Here is a 12,134-nt window from a genome sequence, read left to right on the forward strand (position 1 = left end):
GCAGGCATGTGAGGGATCTAGAGGTTGACAGCATGTCTTCTTAACGGGAGTCCAGGTGGCCATCTCCACAAATGGACTTTTCAGAATCCTTGGGTGGCACCGTAGTCGGAAACCAATTCTGGTTATCGCTTCTCGGCCTTTTGGCTAAGATCAAGTGTAGTATCTGTTCTTATCAGTTTAATATCTGATACGTCCCCTATCTGGGGACCATATATTAAATGGATTTTTAGAACAGGGAGATGGAAAAAGAGCTTGCTCTGTCCACTCCACGCATTGACCTGGTATTGCAGTATCTCCAGGACCGGTGCACCCCTTCTTTAATGCAGTTTCTAAAATCAGAAAGAATTGAATTCAATGCTTTTTGTTCATTTGGCTTGTTTGTCGGATTTTGGGATGGACTCTTTGGCTTTGCTTTTCTTCTCCTCATTGGATTTTTCATGTTAAAAGTTGCAGAAGCCAGATGACAAGCTCATTTTGGTTCAACTTCAGCAACTGTGCATTGCATTGCCATGTAATGTAATGCAATGCTATCTATCTAGCTCTCCCTCTATACTTCCTTTTGGATAAACAGACATATTAGGCAAGCATTTTGGAGCTTTCACCTAAATAACTACAGGTGGTGAGATAAGCTGCACAATATAATTGACCTTTCAGTATATTGTTGCACACACACCATCTATTTAGCAAATGCCCTTGTTATCAACAGCAGCCTTTTAAACTCACCTGAGCTAACAGGTATGTGAGCTGGTTACTCTGCTGCGCTTAAAATTTCTTTTTTGGTTTGCTACAATGCCTTTTCTGAAACGTTGTCTCCCTCTGCTGGAACACTGACTTCTTTCATTTAATGCCTGCAGACTATAAAAGAGAAACCAACCCAAAAAGTTTGGTTGATTAGTCTGTGGCATTCTTTTAAACTGTTGCTTATGGCGGTCTCTGTGAGCTTCTCAGTGACATTCAGCCATCCAGGTATCCCGCCTGCAGTAGACGGAATGTGGCAATGGAACGCTGGCTGCGCGTGTCATAAAAGGCTCTGAGCCTTTATATACCTGCGCACAGCAGCAGCCACCTTCAGTCTGCTGCTGGACAGCCAGCAGCAGCAGGAGAGGTAATTAATCAGCAACCCTCCTGCTAAGGGTAGACAGCTGCTCGTTCCACCCCCCCCCCCGCCTTAATTGGTTCTCCTCCCTTCCAACGGTGTTGAGGCGGGTGGGAACAGCCGGGGGTTGAGGGTACTGTGCTAAAAGAGGTGGAGTTATGCAGATCTAAAACGCGTGGATTGCAGCAGCAGCAAGCCGAAAAGTGCAGGCATGTGAGGGATCTAGAGGTTGACAGCATGTCTTCTTAACGGGAGTCCAGGTGGCCATCTCCACAAATGGACTTTTCAGAATCCTTGGGTGGCACCGTAGTCGGAAACCAATTCTGGTTATCGCTTCTCGGCCTTTTGGCTAAGATCAAGTGTAGTATCTGTTCTTATCAGTTTAATATCTGATACGTCCCCTATCTGGGGACCATATATTAAATGGATTTTTAGAACAGGGAGATGGAAAAAGAGCTTGCTCTGTCCACTCCACGCATTGACCTGGTATTGCAGTATCTCCAGGACCGGTGCACCCCTTCTTTAATGCAGTTTCTAAAATCAGAAAGAATTGAATTCAATGCTTTTTGTTCATTTGGCTTGTTTGTCGGATTTTGGGATGGACTCTTTGGCTTTGCTTTTCTTCTCCTCATTGGATTTTTCATGTAAAAAGTTGCAGAAGCCAGATGACAAGCTCATTTTGGTTCAACTTCAGCAACTGTGCATTGCATTGCCATGTAATGTAATGCAATGCTATCTATCTAGCTCTCCCTCTATACTTCCTTTTGGATAAACAGACATATTAGGCAAGCATTTTGGAGCTTTCACCTAAATAACTACAGGTGGTGAGATAAGCTGCACAATATAATTGACCTTTCAGTATATTGTTGCACACACACCATCTATTTAGCAAATGCCCTTGTTATCAACAGCAGCCTTTTAAACTCACCTGAGCTAACAGGTATGTGAGCTGGTTACTCTGCTGCGCTTAAAATTTCTTTTTTGGTTTGCTACAATGCCTTTTCTGAAACGTTGTCTCCCTCTGCTGGAACACTGACTTCTTTCATTTAATGCCTGCAGACTATAAAAGAGAAACCAACCCAAAAAGTTTGGTTGATTAGTCTGTGGCATTCTTTTAAACTGTTGCTTATGGCGGTCTCTGTGAGCTTCTCAGTGACATTCAGCCATCCAGGTATCCCGCCTGCAGTAGACGGAATGTGGCAATGGAACGCTGGCTGCGCGTGTCATAATAGGCTCTGAGCCTTTATATACCTGCGCACAGCAGCAGCCACCTTCAGTCTGCTGCTGGACAGCCAGCAGCAGCAGCAGGAGAGGTAATTAATCAGCAACCCTCCTGCTAAGGGTAGACAGCTGCTCGTTCCACCCCCCCCCCCGCCTTAATTGGTTCTCCTCCCTTCCAACGGTGTTGAGGCGGGTGGGAACAGCCGGGGGTTGAGGGTACTGTGCTAAAAGAGGTGGAGTTATGCAGATCTAAAACGCGTGGGTTGCAGCAGCAGCAAGCCGAAAAGTGCAGGCATGTGAGGGATCTAGAGGTTGACAGCATGTCTTCTTAACGGGAGTCCAGGTGGCCATCTCCACAAATGGACTTTTCAGAATCCTTGGGTGGCACCGTAGTCGGAAACCAATTCTGGTTATCGCTTCTCGGCCTTTTGGCTAAGATCAAGTGTAGTATCTGTTCTTATCAGTTTAATATCTGATACGTCCCCTATCTGGGGACCATAGATTAAATGGATTTTTAGAACAGGGAGATGGAAAAAGAGCTTGCTCTGTCCACTCCACGCATTGACCTGGTATTGCAGTATCTCCAGGACCGGTGCACCCCTTCTTTAATGCAGTTTCTAAAATCAGAAAGAATTGAATTCAATGCTTTTTGTTCATTTGGCTTGTTTGTCGGATTTTGGGATGGACTCTTTGGCTTTGCTTTTCTTCTCCTCATTGGATTTTTCATGTTAAAAGTTGCAGAAGCCAGATGACAAGCTTATTTTGGTTCAACTTCAGCAACTGTGCATTGCATTGCCATGTAATGTAATGCAATGCTATCTATCTAGCTCTCCCTCTATACTTCCTTTTGGATAAACAGACATATTAGGCAAGCATTTTGGAGCTTTCACCTAAATAACTACAGGTGGTGAGATAAGCTGCACAATATAATTGACCTTTCAGTATATTGTTGCACACACACCATCTATTTAGCAAATGCCCTTGTTATCAACAGCAGCCTTTTAAACTCACCTGAGCTAACAGGTATGTGAGCTGGTTACTCTGCTGCGCTTAAAATTTCTTTTTTGGTTTGCTACAATGCCTTTTCTGAAACGTTGTCTCCCTCTGCTGGAACACTGACTTCTTTCATTTAATGCCTGCAGACTATAAAAGAGAAACCAACCCAAAAAGTTTGGTTGATTAGTCTGTGGCATTCTTTTAAACTGTTGCTTATGGCGGTCTCTGTGAGCTTCTCAGTGACATTCAGCCATCCAGGTATCCCGCCTGCAGTAGACGGAATGTGGCAATGGAACGCTGGCTGCGCGTGTCATAATAGGCTCTGAGCCTTTATATACCTGCGCACAGCAGCAGCCACCTTCAGTCTGCTGCTGGACAGCCAGCAGCAGCAGCAGCAGGAGAGGTAATTAATCAGCAACCCTCCTGCTAAGGGTAGACAGCTGCTCGTTCCACCCCCCACCCCCCCCGCCTTAATTGGTTCTCCTCCCTTCCAACGGTGTTGAGGCGGGTGGGAACAGCCGGGGTTTGAGGGTACTGTGCTAAAAGAGGTGGAGTTATGCAGATCTAAAACGCGTGGATTGCAGCAGCAGCAAGCCGAAAAGTGCAGGCATGTGAGGGATCTAGAGGTTGACAGCATGTCTTCTTAACGGGAGTCCAGGTGGCCATCTCCACAAATGGACTTTTCAGAATCCTTGGGTGGCACCGTAGTGGGAAACCAATTCTGGTTATCGCTTCTCGGCCTTTTGGCTAAGATCAAGTGTAGTATCTGTTCTTATCAGTTTAATATCTGATACGTCCCCTATCTGGGGACCATATATTAAATGGATTTTTAGAACAGGGAGATGGAAAAAGAGCTTGCTCTGTCCACTCCATGCATTGACCTGGTATTGCAGTATCTCCAGGACCGGTGCACCCCTTCTTTAATGCAGTTTCTAAAATCAGAAAGAATTGAATTCAATGCTTTTTGTTCATTTGGCTTGTTTGTCGGATTTTGGGATGGACTCTTTGGCTTTGCTTTTCTTCTCCTCATTGGATTTTTCATGTTAAAAGTTGCAGAAGCCAGATGACAAGCTCATTTTGGTTCAACTTCAGCAACTGTGCATTGCATTGCCATGTAATGTAATGCAATGCTATCTATCTAGCTCTCCCTCTATACTTCCTTTTGGATAAACAGACATATTAGGCAAGCATTTTGGAGCTTTCACCTAAATAACTACAGGTGGTGAGATAAGCTGCACAATATAATTGACCTTTCAGTATATTGTTGCACACACACCATCTATTTAGCAAATGCCCTTGTTATCAACAGCAGCCTTTTAAACTCACGTGAGCTAACAGGTATGTGAGCTGGTTACTCTGCTGCGCTTAAAATTTCTTTTTTGGTTTGCTACAATGCCTTTTCTGAAACGTTGTCTCCCTCTGCTGGAACACTGACTTCTTTCATTTAATGCCTGCAGACTATAAAAGAGAAACCAACCCAAAAAGTTTGGTTGATTAGTCTGTGGCATTCTTTTAAACTGTTGCTTATGGCGGTCTCTGTGAGCTTCTCAGTGACATTCAGCCATCCAGTTATCCCGCCTGCAGTAGACGGAATGTGCCAATGGAACGCTGGCTGCGCGTGTCATAATAGGCTCTGAGCCTTTATATACCTGCGCACAGCAGCAGCCACCTTCAGTCTGCTGCTGGACAGCCAGCAGCAGCAGCAGCAGGAGAGGTAATTAATCAGCAACCCTCCTGCTAAGGGTAGACAGCTGCTCGTTCCACCCCCCCCCCCGCCTTAATTGGTTCTCCTCCCTTCCAACGGTGTTGAGGCGGGTGGGAACAGCCGGGGGTTGAGGGTACTGTGCTAAAAGAGGTGGAGTTATGCAGATCTAAAACGCTTGGATTGCAGCAGCAGCAAGCCGAAAAGTGCAGGCATGTGAGGGATCTAGAGGTTGACAGCATGTCTTCTTAACGGGAGTCCAGGTGGCCATCTCCACAAATGGACTTTTCAGAATCCTTGGGTGGCACCGTAGTCGGAAACCAATTCTGGTTATCGCTTCTCGGCCTTTTGGCTAAGATCAAGTGTAGTATCTGTTCTTATCAGTTTAATATCTGATACGTCCCCTATCTGGGGACCATATATTAAATGGATTTTTAGAACAGGGAGATGGAAAAAGAGCTTGCTCTGTCCACTCCACGCATTGACCTGGTATTGCAGTATCTCCAGGACCGGTGCACCCCTTCTTTAATGCAGTTTCTAAAATCAGAAAGAATTGAATTCAATGCTTTTTGTTCATTTGGCTTGTTTGTCGGATTTTGGGATGGACTCTTTGGCTTTGCTTTTCTTCTCCTCATTGGATTTTTCATGTTAAAAGTTGCAGAAGCCAGATGACAAGCTCATTTTGGTTCAACTTCAGCAACTGTGCATTGCATTGCCATGTAATGTAATGCAATGCTATCTATCTAGCTCTCCCTCTATACTTCCTTTTGGATAAACAGACATATTAGGCAAGCATTTTGGAGCTTTCACCTAAATAACTACAGGTGGTGAGATAAGCTGCACAATATAATTGACCTTTCAGTATATTGTTGCACACACACCATCTATTTAGCAAATGCCCTTGTTATCAACAGCAGCCTTTTAAACTCACCTGAGCTAACAGGTATGTGAGCTGGTTACTCTGCTGCGCTTAAAATTTCTTTTTTGGTTTGCTACAATGCCTTTTCTGAAACGTTGTCTCCCTCTGCTGGAACACTGACTTCTTTCATTTAATGCCTGCAGACTATAAAAGAGAAACCAACCCAAAAAGTTTGGTTGATTAGTCTGTGGCATTCTTTTAAACTGTTGCTTATGGCGGTCTCTGTGAGCTTCTCAGTGACATTCAGCCATCCAGGTATCCCGCCTGCAGTAGACGGAATGTGGCAATGGAACGCTGGCTGCGCGTGTCATAATAGGCTCTGAGCCTTTATATACCTGCGCACAGCAGCAGCCACCTTCAGTCTGCTGCTGGACAGCCAGCAGCAGCAGCAGCAGGAGAGGTAATTAATCAGCAACCCTCCTGCTAAGGGTAGACAGCTGCTCGTTCCACCCCCCACCCCCCCCGCCTTAATTGGTTCTCCTCCCTTCCAACGGTGTTGAGGCGGGTGGGAACAGCCGGGGTTTGAGGGTACTGTGCTAAAAGAGGTGGAGTTATGCAGATCTAAAACGCGTGGATTGCAGCAGCAGCAAGCCGAAAAGTGCAGGCATGTGAGGGATCTAGAGGTTGACAGCATGTCTTCTTAACGGGAGTCCAGGTGGCCATCTCCACAAATGGACTTTTCAGAATCCTTGGGTGGCACCGTAGTGGGAAACCAATTCTGGTTATCGCTTCTCGGCCTTTTGGCTAAGATCAAGTGTAGTATCTGTTCTTATCAGTTTAATATCTGATACGTCCCCTATCTGGGGACCATATATTAAATGGATTTTTAGAACAGGGAGATGGAAAAAGAGCTTGCTCTGTCCACTCCATGCATTGACCTGGTATTGCAGTATCTCCAGGACCGGTGCACCCCTTCTTTAATGCAGTTTCTAAAATCAGAAAGAATTGAATTCAATGCTTTTTGTTCATTTGGCTTGTTTGTCGGATTTTGGGATGGACTCTTTGGCTTTGCTTTTCTTCTCCTCATTGGATTTTTCATGTTAAAAGTTGCAGAAGCCAGATGACAAGCTCATTTTGGTTCAACTTCAGCAACTGTGCATTGCATTGCCATGTAATGTAATGCAATGCTATCTATCTAGCTCTCCCTCTATACTTCCTTTTGGATAAACAGACATATTAGGCAAGCATTTTGGAGCTTTCACCTAAATAACTACAGGTGGTGAGATAAGCTGCACAATATAATTGACCTTTCAGTATATTGTTGCACACACACCATCTATTTAGCAAATGCCCTTGTTATCAACAGCAGCCTTTTAAACTCACCTGAGCTAACAGGTATGTGAGCTGGTTACTCTGCTGCGCTTAAAATTTCTTTTTTGGTTTGCTACAATGCCTTTTCTGAAACGTTGTCTCCCTCTGCTGGAACACTGACTTCTTTCATTTAATGCCTGCAGACTATAAAAGAGAAACCAACCCAAAAAGTTTGGTTGATTAGTCTGTGGCATTCTTTTAAACTGTTGCTTATGGCGGTCTCTGTGAGCTTCTCAGTGACATTCAGCCATCCAGTTATCCCGCCTGCAGTAGACGGAATGTGCCAATGGAACGCTGGCTGCGCGTGTCATAATAGGCTCTGAGCCTTTATATACCTGCGCACAGCAGCAGCCACCTTCAGTCTGCTGCTGGACAGCCAGCAGCAGCAGCAGCAGGAGAGGTAATTAATCAGCAACCCTCCTGCTAAGGGTAGACAGCTGCTCGTTCCACCCCCCCCCCCGCCTTAATTGGTTCTCCTCCCTTCCAACGGTGTTGAGGCGGGTGGGAACAGCCGGGGGTTGAGGGTACTGTGCTAAAAGAGGTGGAGTTATGCAGATCTAAAACGCTTGGATTGCAGCAGCAGCAAGCCGAAAAGTGCAGGCATGTGAGGGATCTAGAGGTTGACAGCATGTCTTCTTAACGGGAGTCCAGGTGGCCATCTCCACAAATGGACTTTTCAGAATCCTTGGGTGGCACCGTAGTCGGAAACCAATTCTGGTTATCGCTTCTCGGCCTTTTGGCTAAGATCAAGTGTAGTATCTGTTCTTATCAGTTTAATATCTGATACGTCCCCTATCTGGGGACCATATATTAAATGGATTTTTAGAACAGGGAGATGGAAAAAGAGCTTGCTCTGTCCACTCCACGCATTGACCTGGTATTGCAGTATCTCCAGGACCGGTGCACCCCTTCTTTAATGCAGTTTCTAAAATCAGAAAGAATTGAATTCAATGCTTTTTGTTCATTTGGCTTGTTTGTCGGATTTTGGGATGGACTCTTTGGCTTTGCTTTTCTTCTCCTCATTGGATTTTTCATGTTAAAAGTTGCAGAAGCCAGATGACAAGCTCATTTTGGTTCAACTTCAGCAACTGTGCATTGCATTGCCATGTAATGTAATGCAATGCTATCTATCTAGCTCTCCCTCTATACTTCCTTTTGGATAAACAGACATATTAGGCAAGCATTTTGGAGCTTTCACCTAAATAACTACAGGTGGTGAGATAAGCTGCACAATATAATTGACCTTTCAGTATATTGTTGCACACACACCATCTATTTAGCAAATGCCCTTGTTATCAACAGCAGCCTTTTAAACTCACCTGAGCTAACAGGTATGTGAGCTGGTTACTCTGCTGCGCTTAAAATTTCTTTTTTGGTTTGCTACAATGCCTTTTCTGAAACGTTGTCTCCCTCTGCTGGAACACTGACTTCTTTCATTTAATGCCTGCAGACTATAAAAGAGAAACCAACCCAAAAAGTTTGGTTGATTAGTCTGTGGCATTCTTTTAAACTGTTGCTTATGGCGGTCTCTGTGAGCTTCTCAGTGACATTCAGCCATCCAGGTATCCCGCCTGCAGTAGACGGAATGTGGCAATGGAACGCTGGCTGCGCGTGTCATAAAAGGCTCTGAGCCTTTATATACCTGCGCACAGCAGCAGCCACCTTCAGTCTGCTGCTGGACAGCCAGCAGCAGCAGGAGAGGTAATTAATCAGCAACCCTCCTGCTAAGGGTAGACAGCTGCTCGTTCCACCCCCCGCCCCGCCTTAATTGGTTCTCCTCCCTTCCAACGGTGTTGAGGCGGGTGGGAACAGCCGGGGGTTGAGGGTACTGTGCTAAAAGAGGTGGAGTTATGCAGATCTAAAACGCGTGGATTGCAGCAGCAGCAAGCCGAAAAGTGCAGGCATGTGAGGGATCTAGAGGTTGACAGCATGTCTTCTTAACGGGAGTCCAGGTGGCCATCTCCACAAATGGACTTTTCAGAATCCTTGGGTGGCACCGTAGTCGGAAACCAATTCTGGTTATCGCTTCTCGGCCTTTTGGCTAAGATCAAGCGTAGTATCTGTTCTTATCAGTTTAATATCTGATACGTCCCCTATCTGGGGACCATATATTAAATGGATTTTTAGAACAGGGAGATGGAAAAAGAGCTTGCTCTGTCCACTCCACGCATTGACCTGGTATTGCAGTATCTCCAGGACCGGTGCACCCCTTCTTTAATGCAGTTTCTAAAATCAGAAAGAATTGAATTCAATGCTTTTTGTTCATTTGGCTTGTTTGTCGGATTTTGGGATGGACTCTTTGGCTTTGCTTTTCTTCTCCTCATTGGATTTTTCATGTTAAAAGTTGCAGAAGCCAGATGACAAGCTCATTTTGGTTCAACTTCAGCAACTGTGCATTGCATTGCCATGTAATGTAATGCAATGCTATCTATCTAGCTCTCCCTCTATACTTCCTTTTGGATAAACAGACATATTAGGCAAGCATTTTGGAGCTTTCACCTAAATAACTACAGGTGGTGAGATAAGCTGCACAATATAATTGACCTTTCAGTATATTGTTGCACACACACCATCTATTTAGCAAATGCCCTTGTTATCAACAGCAGCCTTTTAAACTCACCTTAGCTAACAGGTATGTGAGCTGGTTACTCTGCTGCGCTTAAAATTTCTTTTTTGGTTTGCTACAATGCCTTTTCTGAAACGTTGTCTCCCTCTGCTGGAACACTGACTTCTTTCATTTAATGCCTGCAGACTTTAAAAGAGAAACCAACCCAAAAAGTTTGGTTGATTAGTCTGTGGCATTCTTTTAAACTGTTGCTTATGGCGGTCTCTGTGAGCTTCTCAGTGACATTCAGCCATCCAGGTATCCCGCCTGCAGTAGACGGAATGTGGCAATGGAACGCTGGCTGCGCGTGTCATAATAGGCTCTGAGCCTTTATATACCTGCGCACAGCAGCAGCCACCTTCAGTCTGCTGCTGGACAGCCAGCAGCAGCAGCAGCAGGAGAGGTAATTAATCAGCAACCCTCCTGCTAAGGGTAGACAGCTGCTCGTTCCTCCCCCCCCCCCCGCCTTAATTGGTTCTCCTCCCTTCCAACGGTGTTGAGGCGGGTGGGAACAGCCGGGGGTTGAGGGTACTGTGCTAAAAGAGGTGGAGTTATGCAGATCTAAAACGCGTGGATTGCAGCAGCAGCAAGCCGAAAAGTGCAGGCATGTGAGGGATCTAGAGGTTGACAGCATGTCTTCTTAACGGGAGTCCAGGTGGCCATCTCCACAAATGGACTTTTCAGAATCCTTGGGTGGCACCGTAGTCGGAAACCAATTCTGGTTATCGCTTCTCGGCCTTTTGGCTAAGATCAAGTGTAGTATCTGTTCTTATCAGTTTAATATCTGATACGTCCCCTATCTGGGGACCATATATTAAATGGATTTTTAGAACAGGGAGATGGAAAAAGAGCTTGCTCTGTCCACTCCACGCATTGACCTGGTATTGCAGTATCTCCAGGACCGGTGCACCCCTTCTTTAATGCAGTTTCTAAAATCAGAAAGAATTGAATTCAATGCTTTTTGTTCATTTGGCTTGTTTGTCGGATTTTGGGATGGACTCTTTGGCTTTGCTTTTCTTCTCCTCATTGGATTTTTCATGTTAAAAGTTGCAGAAGCCAGATGACAAGCTCATTTTGGTTCAACTTCAGCAACTGTGCATTGCATTGCCATGTAATGTAATGCAATGCTATCTATCTAGCTCTCCCTCTATACTTCCTTTTGGATAAACAGACATATTAGGCAAGCATTTTGGAGCTTTCACCTAAATAACTACAGGTGGTGAGATAAGCTGCACAATATAATTGACCTTTCAGTATATTGTTGCACACACACCATCTATTTAGCAAATGCCCTTGTTATCAACAGCAGCCTTTTAAACTCACCTTAGCTAACAGGTATGTGAGCTGGTTACTCTGCTGCGCTTAAAATTTCTTTTTTGGTTTGCTACAATGCCTTTTCTGAAACGTTGTCTCCCTCTGCTGGAACACTGACTTCTTTCATTTAATGCCTGCAGACTTTAAAAGAGAAACCAACCCAAAAAGTTTGGTTGATTAGTCTGTGGCATTCTTTTAAACTGTTGCTTATGGCGGTCTCTGTGAGCTTCTCAGTGACATTCAGCCATCCAGGTATCCCGCCTGCAGTAGACGGAATGTGGCAATGGAACGCTGGCTGCGCGTGTCATAATAGGCTCTGAGCCTTTATATACCTGCGCACAGCAGCAGCCACCTTCAGTCTGCTGCTGGACAGCCAGCAGCAGCAGCAGCAGGAGAGGTAATTAATCAGCAACCCTCCTGCTAAGGGTAGACAGCTGCTCGTTCCACCCCCCACCCCCCCCCGCCCTAATTGGTTCTCCTTCCTTCCAACGGTGTTGAGGCGGGTGGGAACAGCCGGGGGTTGAGGGTACTGTGCTAAAAGAGGTGGAGTTATGCAGATCTAAAACGCGTGGATTGCAGCAGCAGCAAGCCGAAAAGTGCAGGCATGTGAGGGATCTAGAGGTTGACAGCATGTCTTCTTAACGGGAGTCCAGGTGGCCATCTCCACAAATGGACTTTTCAGAATCCTTGGGTGGCACCGTAGTCGGAAACCAATTCTGGTTATCGCTTCTCGGCCTTTTGGCTAAGATCAAGTGTAGTATCTGTTCTTATCAGTTTAATATCTGATACGTCCCCTATCTGGGGACCATATATTAAATGGATTTTTAGAACAGGGAGATGGAAAAAGAGCTTGCTCTGTCCACTCCACGCATTGACCTGGTATTGCAGTATCTCCAGGACCGGTGCACCCCTTCTTTAATGCAGTTTCTAAAATCAGAAAGAATTGAATTCAATGCTTTTTGTTCATTTG

At 45.3% G+C, this 12,134-nt stretch overlaps 10 non-coding genes across 10 annotated transcripts; all 10 read left to right on the top strand.

Moving 5' to 3' along the window:
• The first annotated feature begins 124 nt into the window (after positions 1-124).
• On the top strand, positions 125-315 carry LOC141160121 (U2 spliceosomal RNA). The gene has a single exon (XR_012250097.1). It is a non-coding gene; the product is annotated as a U2 spliceosomal RNA (small nuclear RNA).
• A 1,110-nt stretch (positions 316-1,425) lies between these two features.
• On the top strand, positions 1,426-1,616 carry LOC141160133 (U2 spliceosomal RNA). The gene has a single exon (XR_012250108.1). It is a non-coding gene; the product is annotated as a U2 spliceosomal RNA (small nuclear RNA).
• A 1,113-nt stretch (positions 1,617-2,729) lies between these two features.
• LOC141159523 (U2 spliceosomal RNA) lies at positions 2,730-2,920 on the top strand. Its single transcript, XR_012249528.1, has one exon. It is a non-coding gene; the product is annotated as a U2 spliceosomal RNA (small nuclear RNA).
• Positions 2,921-4,040: 1,120 nt separating this feature from the next.
• Positions 4,041-4,231, top strand: LOC141159450 (U2 spliceosomal RNA). The gene has a single exon (XR_012249457.1). It is a non-coding gene; the product is annotated as a U2 spliceosomal RNA (small nuclear RNA).
• Positions 4,232-5,347: 1,116 nt separating this feature from the next.
• On the top strand, positions 5,348-5,538 carry LOC141160145 (U2 spliceosomal RNA). The gene has a single exon (XR_012250114.1). It is a non-coding gene; the product is annotated as a U2 spliceosomal RNA (small nuclear RNA).
• Positions 5,539-6,658: 1,120 nt separating this feature from the next.
• On the top strand, positions 6,659-6,849 carry LOC141159451 (U2 spliceosomal RNA). Its single transcript, XR_012249458.1, has one exon. It is a non-coding gene; the product is annotated as a U2 spliceosomal RNA (small nuclear RNA).
• Positions 6,850-7,965: 1,116 nt separating this feature from the next.
• LOC141160156 (U2 spliceosomal RNA) lies at positions 7,966-8,156 on the top strand. The gene has a single exon (XR_012250124.1). It is a non-coding gene; the product is annotated as a U2 spliceosomal RNA (small nuclear RNA).
• Positions 8,157-9,266: 1,110 nt separating this feature from the next.
• Positions 9,267-9,457, top strand: LOC141159775 (U2 spliceosomal RNA). Its single transcript, XR_012249773.1, has one exon. It is a non-coding gene; the product is annotated as a U2 spliceosomal RNA (small nuclear RNA).
• A 1,117-nt stretch (positions 9,458-10,574) lies between these two features.
• LOC141160167 (U2 spliceosomal RNA) lies at positions 10,575-10,765 on the top strand. The gene has a single exon (XR_012250129.1). It is a non-coding gene; the product is annotated as a U2 spliceosomal RNA (small nuclear RNA).
• A 1,121-nt stretch (positions 10,766-11,886) lies between these two features.
• On the top strand, positions 11,887-12,077 carry LOC141160178 (U2 spliceosomal RNA). Its single transcript, XR_012250139.1, has one exon. It is a non-coding gene; the product is annotated as a U2 spliceosomal RNA (small nuclear RNA).
• The last annotated feature ends 57 nt before the right edge of the window (positions 12,078-12,134 follow it).

This window comes from Phyllobates terribilis, unplaced genomic scaffold, assembly GCF_046119375.1.
Source record: "Phyllobates terribilis strain yellow unplaced genomic scaffold, ASM4611937v1 Scaffold_8__6_contigs__length_399053987, whole genome shotgun sequence".
Classification (NCBI taxonomy): domain Eukaryota; kingdom Metazoa; phylum Chordata; class Amphibia; order Anura; family Dendrobatidae; genus Phyllobates; species Phyllobates terribilis.